A 14282-nucleotide genomic window follows, 5' to 3' on the forward strand; every position below is an offset into this window, starting at 1 on the left:
GCCACCTCTGTTATTATCGTGGAGAACGGAGAAGTCGAGTCAGAACTCCCCGTCCTTTTTTAACCCAAGCTTTAAGACATCAGTGATCAAGGATCATGTGAGCACCCTGCCTTTATGCACAATCCTCATACTTGTCATCATTCTTGATGGATGAAAACAATAGGAAAAAATGAACACTGAAAAATAAGTAGTTTAGCATATAGAAAAGGACATTGCAGAACATCTCAGGCCATTGACCCTCTAAAAGCTGTAGGAAGCAGCTGAAAAGTGAGAAGCCATGAACAAGTCTTCTATCTATAACTTCCAGAAACTGTTGTAACCTCTTCATCTCCAGAGACTGTGATGAATGATGGTAATAAAAATACTGACACTTTCTTCTCTCCAAATCACATATGTTTACCCAAGTATACTTTGTCATGATTTTATTGATTTAGGAAGTACCATATTAGCAGCTAACCTGCACTGGGTCCTTGCCAGGTGCCGTACACCCATCTAAGTGCTTTATATGTGTTCACTCATTTAATGATGACTGCACCCTCATGGGGTGGGTGCTGTGAACATCACCACTGAAAAGATAGGGAAACAGGAGGAAGGGCTCCCCTGGCTGCTAAACCAGGAAGAGGAATGCAAAGCCAAAGAATTTGACTCTAGAGCTCCTAGATTTACATATTCCCTATGCTGCCTCTGAAACTTGGGACACAAATAGCAGTTACCCACAGGGAAGCTAACTGTTCCCTCATAACTAGGTGTAATAATGTACATTGATCTAACATTCAGAGTTAGTATCACCCATGTGGTATGATTTTAGGAGATCAGGAGGGTGCCTTGTACCTCTCCCTTTCCCATTGCCGCCTTTACTGATAGCCTCAAATTGGAGTTTCTTCCTTGTGTAATTTAAGACCGTTGAAAAATGCATTTGTACTAAATGCATTTAAACAAGAAACAAAGATAACACAATGCTAATAAGAAGTCTAGAAATTGTGTGAAGCTACCTTTATTTCTCTCTGCAATCTCTTCTCATTTTCTAAATTGTATTACATCCTGAACTAAAAATCTTTCTCCCTTCCTTTTTTTCCTTCCTTTCTCCATCCTTCCCTCAAATACTTCTTACTAGTTCACTTCTTAATTGCTTCTATGCAAAGGGCTGTGCTAGTTGCCTGCTCGGCAAAGGTAAATGGTATCACGCCCTCTCTTCCCCTCGAGGGCTTACAGGTGGGAAGGGAGAGCAGATGCAGGCATAAAGTAGCACTCCCTCTGAAAGAGGTTAGTGCCAACTGGTTTCATTAAGTTTTCTTCCTGTGAGAGTTAGAGAAGGTTTAAAAGAGGAATTACCAGTCTCTTGGGGAGAGGAAATGAGACTAGAAAATGACAGAGCAATGGAAAGGATGGGACCTGAACAGGAGTTTGGTAAAACCAACTGGAGAGGAAATAATCTAAGTAGAACAGCCCATCCGATATATGGCTGTTAATACTGCTTCTTGGCCGTAGAATCTCAGGGAAGCCATTTTGCTCCCCTGTGAGCCCTATTTTCCCCATACTTAAAGTGGGTGTGACAAAAATGACTGCCCCAGAGGGCTAAGCCTTAGCCTTTTCCCCTTGCTTGTCTCTGTGGAGTTTACAGCCTTGACTCATGCAGGTCTCAGCCTCATGTCACATCCCATGGAGGCCTTTACTTAACAGGCCTCCTAAAATAATACTCCAGTCACTCTATTTTTCTTCCAACTAATTGTTTGCATACTGTATGATTTCCTGTCTCCCCAACTCAAATACAAACCTGTTTTCCCAGTGCTTATAACAGTAGTTAAATTCAATATTTGTTGCAGGAAGAACAATGATGGGTGTACATTTTTAGCATAATACTTCACACATCATGTTGAACATATATGTATACATGCACATATATAGTATGTAGTGAGTATTAAACATATGCATACACACACACACACACACACTCTTCTTAAAGCCATTTGAGTCTATGTGTTTGTTTTGTTTTGTTTTTGTCTTATGTCCATCTCTTCTATGCCTTTATTTCTTGGTGAAATTCCTTTTGAGAAACTTCAGTCCTATCTCCCTTAAGGGAAGAGTGAGTTGTCCAAACTAACAGATAACCTGGGGGAGACAGCACATCCAGAGGCCAGATCTACAAGTGCAGATTTCCAGATTCCCAGCTTCTGGGGATTCACTTTCAAATACTGGCTGTGGGACACCAGCTTTAAGTTTCTTCTTAAATTAAGATTATTTTGAATTAAAATTACTCCTTAATTATTGCACTGTTTTTTATTTGTTTAATTGTTTGTATAAGCCTCCCAGTTCTGCATTTTTACTGAGTTGAAGAGTTTATTGCCTGATTAAGCATTCTACCTCCATTGTGAAAAGTTCTTCAAAGTATTAGTAAATATATGTGTTTCCTCTGATGCCCACTTAATTGTGACAACCTCATTGGGGCCTTCATGGAGCAAGCAAATTATAATTCTCTTCATGATTCTCTTCATCACTTCGTGATTATCTGACAGATATTTCAAAGCAGTATGCCAGCTCAGGTGGAGTGAAGATAAGGTTTACACTGGAGCAAAATGTGGACACACATGTATGGCGAGTTTGAAGCATGCCTGGGAAGGGCCGCAGAACATAAGTGTGCCTTTGCATGGCTGTTGAGACAATCCTTCTTGTTAGAATTGGTTCACTTATTATGCGTAGCAATGGATGTATGAATGTTGGGGGCATACAAGAGGGAAAAATGATAACAGTTATATTTTTTATATTTTCTTACTCTCTAAAAATATATTTCTTGATATTTTAAGCACTTTACATATGAACATTTAAAAATGCCCCCCAGATGGCTGTTTAATTGACAGATAAGAAAGAAATTAGAGATGGACATAGGTGTGGGGGTGTTTCTAAGGTCACTGGAAAGCTTGTAGAGTAGGAGAAATCAAAGAAGAAAGGATAAGAAAAGTTATTTGGTATATTTTGATTGAATAAATATTACTTATAATTAGTTCTGCAATTGGAAAGATATAGCCAAGCACCTTTTTTCCATTTCTGTTTTGTTTAAAAATAAGCCTCAATTAACATTAACTCTATCAGTGGCCTAAAAACACTGATCTGGTTATCATAATTAGTACGGTAGTGATACAGATTTAGTGTTTTTCTCTCTCTCTCTTTTTTTTTTTTTTTTTTTTAGATGGAGTTTCACTCTTTTTGCCCAGGCTGGAGTGCAATGGTGCGATCTCAGCTCACTCCAACCTCCGCCATCCGGGTCCAAGCGATTCTCCTGCCTCAGTCTCCTGAGTAGCTGGGATCACAGGCATGCACCACCACTCCCAGCTAATTTTTGTATTTTTAGTAGAGACGGCGTTTCACCATGTTGGCCAGGCTGGTCTCAAACTCCTAACCTATGGTGATCCATCCGCCTCAGCCTCCCAAAGTGCAGGGATTACAGGGGCGAGCCACTGCGCCTGGCCCATTTAGTGTTTTTTTAATGTCATTCAGTGAGCAGCCCCCACCTACACCGGCAAGTTCAAGAATTCCTCACTGCTTAATTTACTGCTGAGTATTGGCAACCACTGGGATTTCTCTATAACGTACATGCATATTGTGTACCTTCGGAGCCACATGTCAGAGTCCTCATATCAGAGATACAAACAATTCATTACAACCATTAAAAACTCAGCTGCTCTCTGCTTTCAAGATTTCAGGAGCTCAGATCAGACAAGTTCTCATGGGCTAGAGCCCCAACAATTGACAGTAACAAAGTAAGAGCGAGGGTAACATGATTGAAATGAAAAGAAAACACAAATACAGTCTCTGCAAATCCTGATGCCACCTTGAACGTTTTCTGTAAGCATGCATGTGTGTATTTATTAGATTACATTAAGCACTCCAAAGTACAGAGAATAATGCCCCCACTACCTTCCATTTTCAAAGAAAGGAGGCACTGCTATAACATATGCAGAGAGAGAGTATTCTATGAGATAATGTACTTTTGGAGCAGATTTTCACACACCTGTCTGGCTCAAGAATCAACCCTATATTACTGCATTATGTTTCTGTAAAAGGTTTCCAACAAGAAAGGTGAGTGAAAGGTAATGGGATCTCTGTGTATTACTTTTGCACGTTTTCTGTACATCTAGGATTATTTCTAGGTAAAAAGAAGAAACAATCTTATACAAAAGTGTGATGCGTTTACAGTAAGCATATGAAATACTGAACAGCTTGCCCATCAGAAACGTAAAACCTAACACAAAATATGTTAACTCAGGCTAATATGGAATGAACTATTTTTCAGAAACATGAGTGATAGATTTTTCTTATTTGTTCATGATATATTAATATTCATATAAAATCACCAAATACACCAAGATACATAAATATACAATTTGTATTTTTTCATCGCTAAGACAAGCTTACATTTCAATACGAACATGACTCTACTTTTTCCTGTATATTTTTATTCAAGAAATTGAGAGGATTTTTAAAAACGATTAACTATTTGGTAAAACCAAATAGTTTCCCACTGTGTTCTCACAGGAGAAAATTAGAAAATGAAATTGGTAGGAAGGAAAAGTGAGTAAGTAGTTGTTAAAAGTACTGTGATGAGACAGGTGGCTGACAAGATGACTGAATAGGAACAGCTACAGTCTGCAGCTCCCAGAGAGATCAACATAGATTTCTGCATTTCCAACTGAGGTACCCGACTCATCTCATTGGGACTGGTTAGACAGTGGGTGCAGCTCATGGAAGGCCATCCGAAGCAGGGTGGGACATCTCCTCACCTGAGAAGCTCAAGGGTGGGGGAACTTCCTCCCCGAGCCAAGAGAAGCTATGAGGGACTGTGCCCTGAGGAGCAGTGCACTCTGGCCCAGATAGTATGCTTTTCTGATGGTTTTCACAACCAGCAGATGAGGAGATTCCCTTAGGTGCCTACGCCACCAGGACCCTGGGCTTCAAGCAGAAAACTGAGTGGCCCTTTGGGCAGAAATGCAGCTAGCTGCAGGAGTTTTGTTTTTGTTTTTGCTTTTTTTCATATCCCAGTGGCGCATGGAACGCCAACATGACAGAACCATTCACTCTACAGAAAAGGGGGCTGAAGCCGGGGAGCCAAGTGGTCCATCTCAGCGGATCCCACCTCCATGGAGCCCAGCAAGCTAAGAACCACTGACTTCAAATTCTTGCTGCCATCACAGCAGTCTGAAGTCCACCTGGGACTCTGGAGTTTGGTGAGGGGAGGGGCATCCACCATTACTGAGGCTTGAATAGATGGTTTTTCCTTCACAGTATAAACAAAGCCCCCGGGAAGTTCGAACTGGACGGAGCCCAACTCAGCTGCTGTAGCCAGACTGCCTCTCTAGATTCCTCATTTCTAGGCAGGGCATCTCTGAAAGAAGGGCAGCAGCCCCAATCAGGGGCTTATAGATAAAACTCCCATCTCCCTGGAACACAGCACCTGAGGGAAGGGACAACTCTGGGCACAGCATCAGCGGACTTAAACGTTCCTGCCTGCCAGCTCTGAAAAGAGCAGTGGATCTCCCAGCACAGTGCTCAAGCTCTGCTAAGGGATAGAGTGCCTTCTCATGTGGGTCCCTGACCCCATGCCTCCTGACTGGGAGACACCTCCCAGCAGGGTTCAACAAATAGTTTATACAGGAGAGCTCCAGCTGGCCTCTGGCAAGTGCCCCTCTGGGACAAAGCCTCCAGAGGAAGGAACAAACAGCAATCTTTGCTGTTCTGCAGCCTCTGCTGGTGATACCCAGGCAAACAGGGTCTGGAGTGGACCTCCAGCAAATTACAGCAGACCTGCAGCAGACGGGGCCTAACTGTTAAAAGGAAAACTAACAAATGGAAACAAATAGCATCACCATCAACAAAAATGACATACACACAGAAATCCAATACAAATTTCACCAACATCAAAGACCAAAGGTAGATACATCCACGAAGATAAGGAAAAAACAGCGCAAAAGGCTGAAAATTACAAAAATGGGAATGCCTCTTCTCCTCCAAAGAATCAAAACTCCTCGCCAGCGAGGGAACAAAACTGGACAAAGAACGAGTTAAAGGAATTTACAGAAGTAGGCTTCAGAAGGTTGATAATAACAAACTCCTCCGAGCTAAAGGAGCATGTTTTAACCCAATGCAAGGAAGCGAAAAACTTTGATAAAAGGTTAGAGGAATTGCTATTCTAAAAGGTTAACAATTCTAAAACCTTTTAGAATTGTTATTCTAAAAGGTTAGAATAACCAGTTTGGATAAGAACATAAATGACCTGATGGAGTTGAAAAACACAGCACAAGAACTTCGTGAAGCATACACAAGAATCAATAGCTGAATCAATCAAGCAGAAGAAAGGATATCAGAGACTGAAAATCAACTTAAGGAACTAAAGCAAGAAGACAAGATTAGAGGAAAAAGAATGAAAAGGAACCAACAAAGCCTCCAAGAAATATGGGACTATATGCAAAGACCAAATGTGCATTTGGTTGGTGTACCTGAAAGTGATGGGAGAATGGAACAAACTTGGAAAACACTTCTCAGGATATTATCCAGGAGAACTTTCCCAACCTGGCAAGACAGGTCAACATTCAAATTCAGGACATACAGAGTACACCACAAAGATACTCCTGCAGAAGAGTAACCCGAAGACACATAATCTTCAGATTCACCAAGGATGAAATGAAAGAAAAAATGTTAAGGGCAGCCAGAGAGAAAGGTCAGGATACCCACAAAGGGAACCCTATCAGACTAATATCAGATCTCTCTGCAGAAACACTACAAGCCAGAAGAGAGTGGGGGCCAATATTCAACATTCTTAAAAAAAAAAAAAAAAAGAATTTTCAATCCAGAAATTCATATCCAGCCAAACTAAGCTTCATAAGCAAATAAGAAATAAAGTCATTTATCGACAAGCAAATGTTGAGAGATTTTGTCACCATCAGGCCTGCCTTACAAGAGCTCCAGAAGGAAGCACTAAATATGGAAAGGAAAAACTGGTACCAGCCACTGCAAAAACGTATCAAATTTTAAAGACCATTGACACTAAGAAAAAACTGCATCAACCAGTGGGCAAAATAACCAACTAGCATCATAACGACAGGATCAAATTCACACATAACATTATTAACCTTAAATGTAAATGGGCTAAATGCCCCAATTGAAACACACAGACTTGCAAATTGGATAAAGAGTCAAGATCCATTAGAGTGCTATATTCAGGATACCCACCTCATGTGCAAAGACATACACAGGCTCAAAATAAAGGGATGGAGGAAGATTTACCAAGCAAATGGAAAGAAAAAAAAAAGCAGGGGTTGCAATCCTAATCTCTGATAAAACAGACTTTAAACCAAGAAAGATCAAAAAAGACAAAGAAGGGCATTACATAATGGTAAAGAGATCAATAAAACAGGAAGAGCTAACTATACTAAATATATATGCACCCAATATATGAGCACCCAGATTCATAAAGCAAGTTCTTTGAGACCTACAAAGAGACTTACACACCCACACAATAATAGTGGGAGACTTTAACACCCCACTGTCAATATTAGACAGATCAATGAGACAGAAAATTTACAAGGATGTTTAGGACGTGAACTCAGCTCTGGATCAAGTGGACCTAATAGACATCTACAGAACTCTCCACCCCAAATCAAGAGAATATACATTCTTCTCAGCACCACATCACACTTATTCTAAAATTAACCACACAATTGGAAGTAAAACACTTCTCAGCAAATGCAAAATAATGGAAATCATAACAAACAGTCTCTTAGAAAACAGTGCAATCAAATTAAAACCCAGGACTAAGAAACTCAATCAAAACCGCTCAACTACATGGAAACTGAACAACCCGCTCTTGAATGACTACTGAGTAAATAACGAAATTAAGGCAGAAATAAATAAGTTCTTTGAAAACAATGAGAACAAAGACACAATGCACCAGAATCTCTGGGACACAGGTAAAGCAGTGTTTAGAGACAAATTTGACAGCACTAAATGTCCACAAGAAAAAGCAAGAATGATCTAAATTTGACACCCTAACATCACAATTAAGAGAACTAGAGAAGTAAGAGCAAACAAATTCAAAATCTAACAGAAGACAAGAAATGACTAAGATCAGAGCAGACCTGAAGGAGATAGAGACATGAAGTACCCTTCAAAAAAATCAGTGAATCCAGGAACTGGGTTTTTGAAAACATTAACAAAATAGATAGACCACTAGCAATACTAATAAAGAAGAAAAGAGAGAAGAATCAAATAGATACAATAAAAAATGATAAAGGGGATATCACCACTGATCCCACAGACGATTCCACAGACATCCAAACTACCATCAGCAAATACCATAAACACCTCTATGCAAATAAACCAGAAAATCTTGAAGAAACAGATAAATTCCTGGACACATACATCTTCCCAAGACTCAACTAGGAAGAAGTCGAATCCCTGAATAGACCAATAACAAGTTCTGAAATTGAGTCCGTAACTAATAGCCTACCAACCAAAAAAACCCCAGGACCAGACAGATTCATAGCTGAGGTCTACCACAGGTACAAAGAGGATCTGCTACCATTCCTTCTGAAACTATTCCAAACAATAGAAACAGAGGGACTCCTCTGTTCAGAAAAAGAAAATTTCAGGCCAATATCCCTGATGAACATTGATGCAAAAATCATCAATAAAATATTGGCGAACCGAATCCAGCAGCCCATCAAAAAACTTATCAACCATGAACAAGTCGGCTTCATCCACAGGATGCAAGGCTGGTTTAACATACACAAATAAATAAACGTGGTCCATCACATAAACAGTACCAATGACAAAAACCAAATGATTATCTCAATAGATACAGAAAAGGCCTTTGATAAAATTAAACACTGCTTTATGCTAAAAACTCTTGATAAACTAGGTATTGGTGGAAACTTTCTCAAAATAATAAGAGTTGCTTACGACAAACCCACAGCCATATCATACTAAATTGGCAAAAGCTAGAAAAATTCCCTTTGAAAACCATCACAAGACAAGTATGCCCTCTCTCACCACTCCTATTCAACATAGTATTGAAAGTTCTAGCCAGGGCAATCACGCAAGAGAAAGAAACAAAGGGTATTCAAATAGGAAGAGAGAAAGTTAATTGTCTCTGTTTACAGATGACATGATTGTATATTTAGAAAACCCCATTGTCTCAGCCCAAAATCTACTTCAGCTGATAAGCAAACTTCTGCAATGTCTCAAGATACAAAATCAATGTGCGAAATCACAAACATTCCTCTACACAAATAACAGAGAGTCAAATCATGAGTAAACTCTCATTCACAATTCTCACAAAGAGAATAAAATACCTAGGAGTACAACTTACAAGGGATGTGAAGGACCTCTTCAAGGAGAACTACAAACCACTGTCCAAGGAAATAAGAGACATCATAAACAAATGGAAGAACATTCCATCATCATGCATAGGAAAAATTAATATCATGAAAGTGGCCATACTGTCCAAAGTAATTTAGAGATTTAATGCTATCCTCATCAAGCTACCATTGACTTTCTTCACAGAATTAGAAAAAAACTACTTTAAATTTCATATGGAACCAAAAAAGAGCCCGTAGAGCAAAGACAATCCTAAGCAAAAAGAACAAAGCTGGAGGCATCAGGCTACCTGACTTCAATCTATACTACAATGCTACAGTAACCAAAACAACATGGTACTGGTACCAAAATAGATATATAGAACGATGGAACAGAACAGAGGGCTCAGAAACCAGGCCACACATCTACAACCACCTGCTCTTTGACAAACCTGACAAAAACAAGCAATGGGGAAAGGATTCCCTATTTATTAAATGGTGTTGGGAGAACTGGCTAGCCATATGCAGGAAACTGAAACTGGACCCTTTCCTTACACCTTATATAAAAATTAACTCAAGATGGATTACAGACTTAAATGTAAGCTCTAAAACCATAAAAACCCTAGAAGAAAACCTAGGCAATACCATTCAGGACATAGGCATGGACAAGGACTTCATGACTATAACATAAAAACCAGTGGCAACAAAAGCCAAAATTGACAAATAGGATCTACTTAAACTAAAGAGCTTCTGTACAGTGAAAGAAACTATCATCAGAGTAAACAGGCAACCTACAGAATGGGAGAAAATTTTTGCAATCTTCCCATCTGACAAATAGCTAATATCCAGGATCCACAAGGAACTTAAACACATTTACGAGAAAGAAACAAACAACCCCACCAAAAAGTGGGCAAAGGATATGAAAAGACACTCCTCAAAAAAAGACATTTATGTGGCCAAAAACATGTGAAAAAAATCTCATCATCACCAGTCATTAGAGAAATGCAAATCAAAACCACAATGAGATACCATCTCATGCTAGTTAGAATCGTGACCATTAAAAAGTTAGGAAATAACAGATGTTGGAGAGGATGTGGATAAATAGGAACATTTTTACACTATTGGTGGGAGGGTAAATTAGTTCAACCATTGCAGAAGACAGTGTGGTGATTGCTCAAGCATCTGGAACCAGAAATACCATTTGACCCAACAATTCCATTACTTGGTATACACCCAAAGGATTATAAATCATTCTATTGTAAAGACATATACACACATATGTTTATCGAAGCACTGTTCACAATAGCAAAGCCTTAGAACCAACCCAAATGCTCCTCAATGATAGACTGGATTAAAAAAATGTGGCACATATACACCATGGAATACTATGCATCCATAAAAAAGGATGAGGTCATGTTTTTTGCAGGGACGTGGATGAAGCTAGAAACCATCATTCTCAGCAAACTAACACAGGAACAGAAAACCAAACTCCGCATGTTCTCACTCATAAGTGGACTTGAACAATGAGAATACATGGAAACAGGGATGGGATGGGAACATCACACATCTGGGCCTCTCACCGGTCGGTGGGCTAGGAGCAGGATAGCATTAGAAGAAATACCTAATGTACTTGTCGGGTCGATGGATGCAGCAAACCACTGTGGCACGTGTATACCTGTGTAACAAACTTGCACGTTCTGCACATGTGTCCCAAAACTTAAAGTATAATAGTATAAAAAAGTACTATGATGGTTGATGTTATTAAGTAGTTTTGAAAATTAGAAGCGCCACTCAAGGCCAAATAGTATAGGTTTGCTTTGCATTTACTAGATCACAAATATGCCCTCAGTAAGATTGTGGTCTCATGTACAGCTCACTACGAGACAGCACATTTTATTAGACAATGTCCTTTTTCTTAGGTTTACCCATGTGTTTTCCATAGCATGCATATACTGAACAATGGTAAGGAATTAATGCATTTTGAAAATGGTTGTAGACCTGGCTCAGTTTTTTACTTGAAGTTATTTTTTATTGTATTACATAAATAGTAAAAGGCACAGAAATCTAACTTTTGCTTAAAAATAACCGTGAGTACCTGCACACAGATTCTCCAGTGTATAGCCAAATCACTGGTGTTGGGACAAAATGGGAAATACATGGAAGTAATTTTACCAAGCAGCACATCCAGTCTAGAAAAAGCATCCAACAGGGGTTTATAGATGCCCTTAATATCACACGCATATTTCCTGCCCTTACTATTTCAGTGCACAGAGGTTTAGCTTCCTCCTGCTGGCACCTGTGTTTCACCTTTAGGGCAGGCTGCAGGTCTGAGGAATTAAAATATCCCAGGAACAATTCTCAATTTCTGACTTGTCAAGAACTGGTATATAAATACCTCTGCACCCTTGTCCTTAGGAAAAGATGGCTCTAGGGTGCATATTGTACCATTTCCAAAGTTCCCCAGGTTTGGTGGAATACTGTGGTACTTCGCTTCATAATCCAACTTCTATTGGTCCTCCCTTTTTTGGCTTTACTTTCTCACTCATCTACTGTGGTTTCAGGGATCATCTCCCAAATAAACTGCTTGCATTTTAATTCTTGTCTCAAAATCTGCTTCCCTAAAACCTCAAACTTAGACATGGTTGCACTCTCCTAGTCTGTTCATTCTTGGCACCAGCATCTTGAATAAATAATCAATGGGATTCAACCCTGCTTTTTATATATGAAAAGAATGTGAAGGAGTCTTTGAATTCAGATTTTATAAATATAGGAACAAGATTAGAGGATAATGACTGAACCTACAACATAGGGTCAAGCATCAGAGATTCGACACAGTGGGAGCGCAGACGTGTTTCCATTCTCTACTTACTGAAGTAACTAGAAGAATTACCTCTGTTTTGGTCAATTCTGTGTTTCTGTTCTGGTATTGATGGGTTCTACCAAGCCTCCTTCTGGGTTTCCTCTGTCATTGTTCCCCATGAAGATCCCCAATGAAGTAATCTTGCCCTTGTGCCGAGACGCTTATTATAATTATATGCCAAATATTCTAGGCCTCTGCTTGTGTGTGGCCAAAATCCATATTCAATACAAAGTTAACATCTTGTGTGTTAAGAAAAGGTTTCATTTGAAAGGGGCTTTCTCTTACCTGCCTCTCACCAGTCCCTATTACCCCTTGTAAGGGCTTATTTCTCTATTTGCTAGAGCTCAGCTCTTCTATGAGTCATCATTTTGGAAAGGAAAAGGGAGCCTTCATGTCTCTGCTTTCTTTGGCAGGAAGAATAACTTCCAGGTGGCATCTTACTTTAAAAAGGAAGCAGAAACATATACCTTGTCTTACTTGTCATAACTTCAACTCAGAAGTTTTATTGTTAAACTCTTTAATTCCAGTCACGTAACGACATACTGATTCATGTGCTGGGATTTTTTTCTTTAGGTCTCACTGGCTAACAGACACTTTCAAGGTTGAAAGGTACAGGGAAGCTCACCTCAGCTGCAGTTATACATGAACTTTTGAGGGGCACGCATCCAAACACATTAGGAACAAAAAAGCTGCCAGAACAAGATCTTCACGGTTCTTCTGCCATACGTGCATACTGTAAATGATTGTGCTTCACACACAGTCTCTGCTGCATGAACCAGCCCTTAAGCTGAGCATGATTACGTGTTCATATTAATGCCTTGCCCAGGTTTATATTTCTAGGGTGCTACTCTATCTTTTAATCCACTTGGTTTCTAGAATAACCCAAAGTATCTAGAAGAAATGACTAACATGGCCGGTCAATGATTGCCATCTCTTTTTCCTGCCTCATAGCCATTACTTACCATCAGCAAAACATGTGGATACTATATTGATTAAGGCAAGTAATATTAGCAGCTGTAACAAACATCCTAAATTTTAGTGACTTGACACAATAAAACTTTGTCTCTGACTCATGCGAACATTCCTAGCTGGGGAAGGCTTTCCGTATGATCATCCGGTGTCTCTGTGCCTTCCCTTTGTGGTTTCACCCTCCTACCACTCACCTGATTGAGGGAAAAGAGGGAGACAATGGAGGTTTACATGTGGAAAGTTTCTAAAGGCCAGATGTAAAAGATAATGTATTAATTATGTCCTCATTCTTGTGCCATAATCAGCCATGTGGCCATACCTGACTGCAAGCTAGGCTTGGAAATGTTACCAAACTCTGAGACTAAGATGGAAAAGAAGCAAGATTTGGAGAACATATGGCACTCTCTGCCAAATATATTATGCTGCTTCTAAACTCCTCATTTTGTCCTGTGATCTCCTCTGCCTAGACTACTCCCACCACTTCATACCCTTCCCAGCTCTAGAAAATGTTCACCTGTCATTATCACTGAGCTCAGATATTGCTTTATCTGGAAGACCTTTCCTGATATGCTCATCCTCATTCTCCATTTGTATATAGGTGCCCCTTTTCTTGTTCCCTTTCCATTCTTAACTGTCCTGTATTATTAAATTACATGAGTTGCATTAACATTTTCTAATTTTGGACAGTTGAGCTACTGAAAGAATGGAGCCCATCATTTCTCTTACTATGGCATGTTCTCTAGTGGTACCAAGATGGCAATCCCCCAACAGGTGCAGGATTAACTTCATAAGAATTACCCACGGCTCATCCCTATAATCCCAGCACTTCGGGAGGCCAAGATGAGAGGATGACTTGACACCAAAGATTTGAGACTAGTCTGGGTGACAGAGCAAGACCTTGTTTCTTAAAAAAGAAAAGAAAAGAAGGCTCACCTGTGGAGTTTGTTATACCCAGTCCCTTAGCATCAATCTCCAATTGATCATTCTTCCTCCTTTGCCCCATGGATCAGGGGATACTTTTGGACTTCACTGAACTTGAGTCTGGTCATGTGACTCACTTGGAATAATAAAATGTGTCTGGAATCTAGGGTGGGTCAGTTCCAAACAGG

This window comes from Mandrillus leucophaeus, unplaced genomic scaffold (genome assembly GCF_000951045.1).
Source record: "Mandrillus leucophaeus isolate KB7577 unplaced genomic scaffold, Mleu.le_1.0 Scaffold236, whole genome shotgun sequence".
Classification (NCBI taxonomy): Eukaryota; Metazoa; Chordata; class Mammalia; order Primates; family Cercopithecidae; genus Mandrillus; species Mandrillus leucophaeus.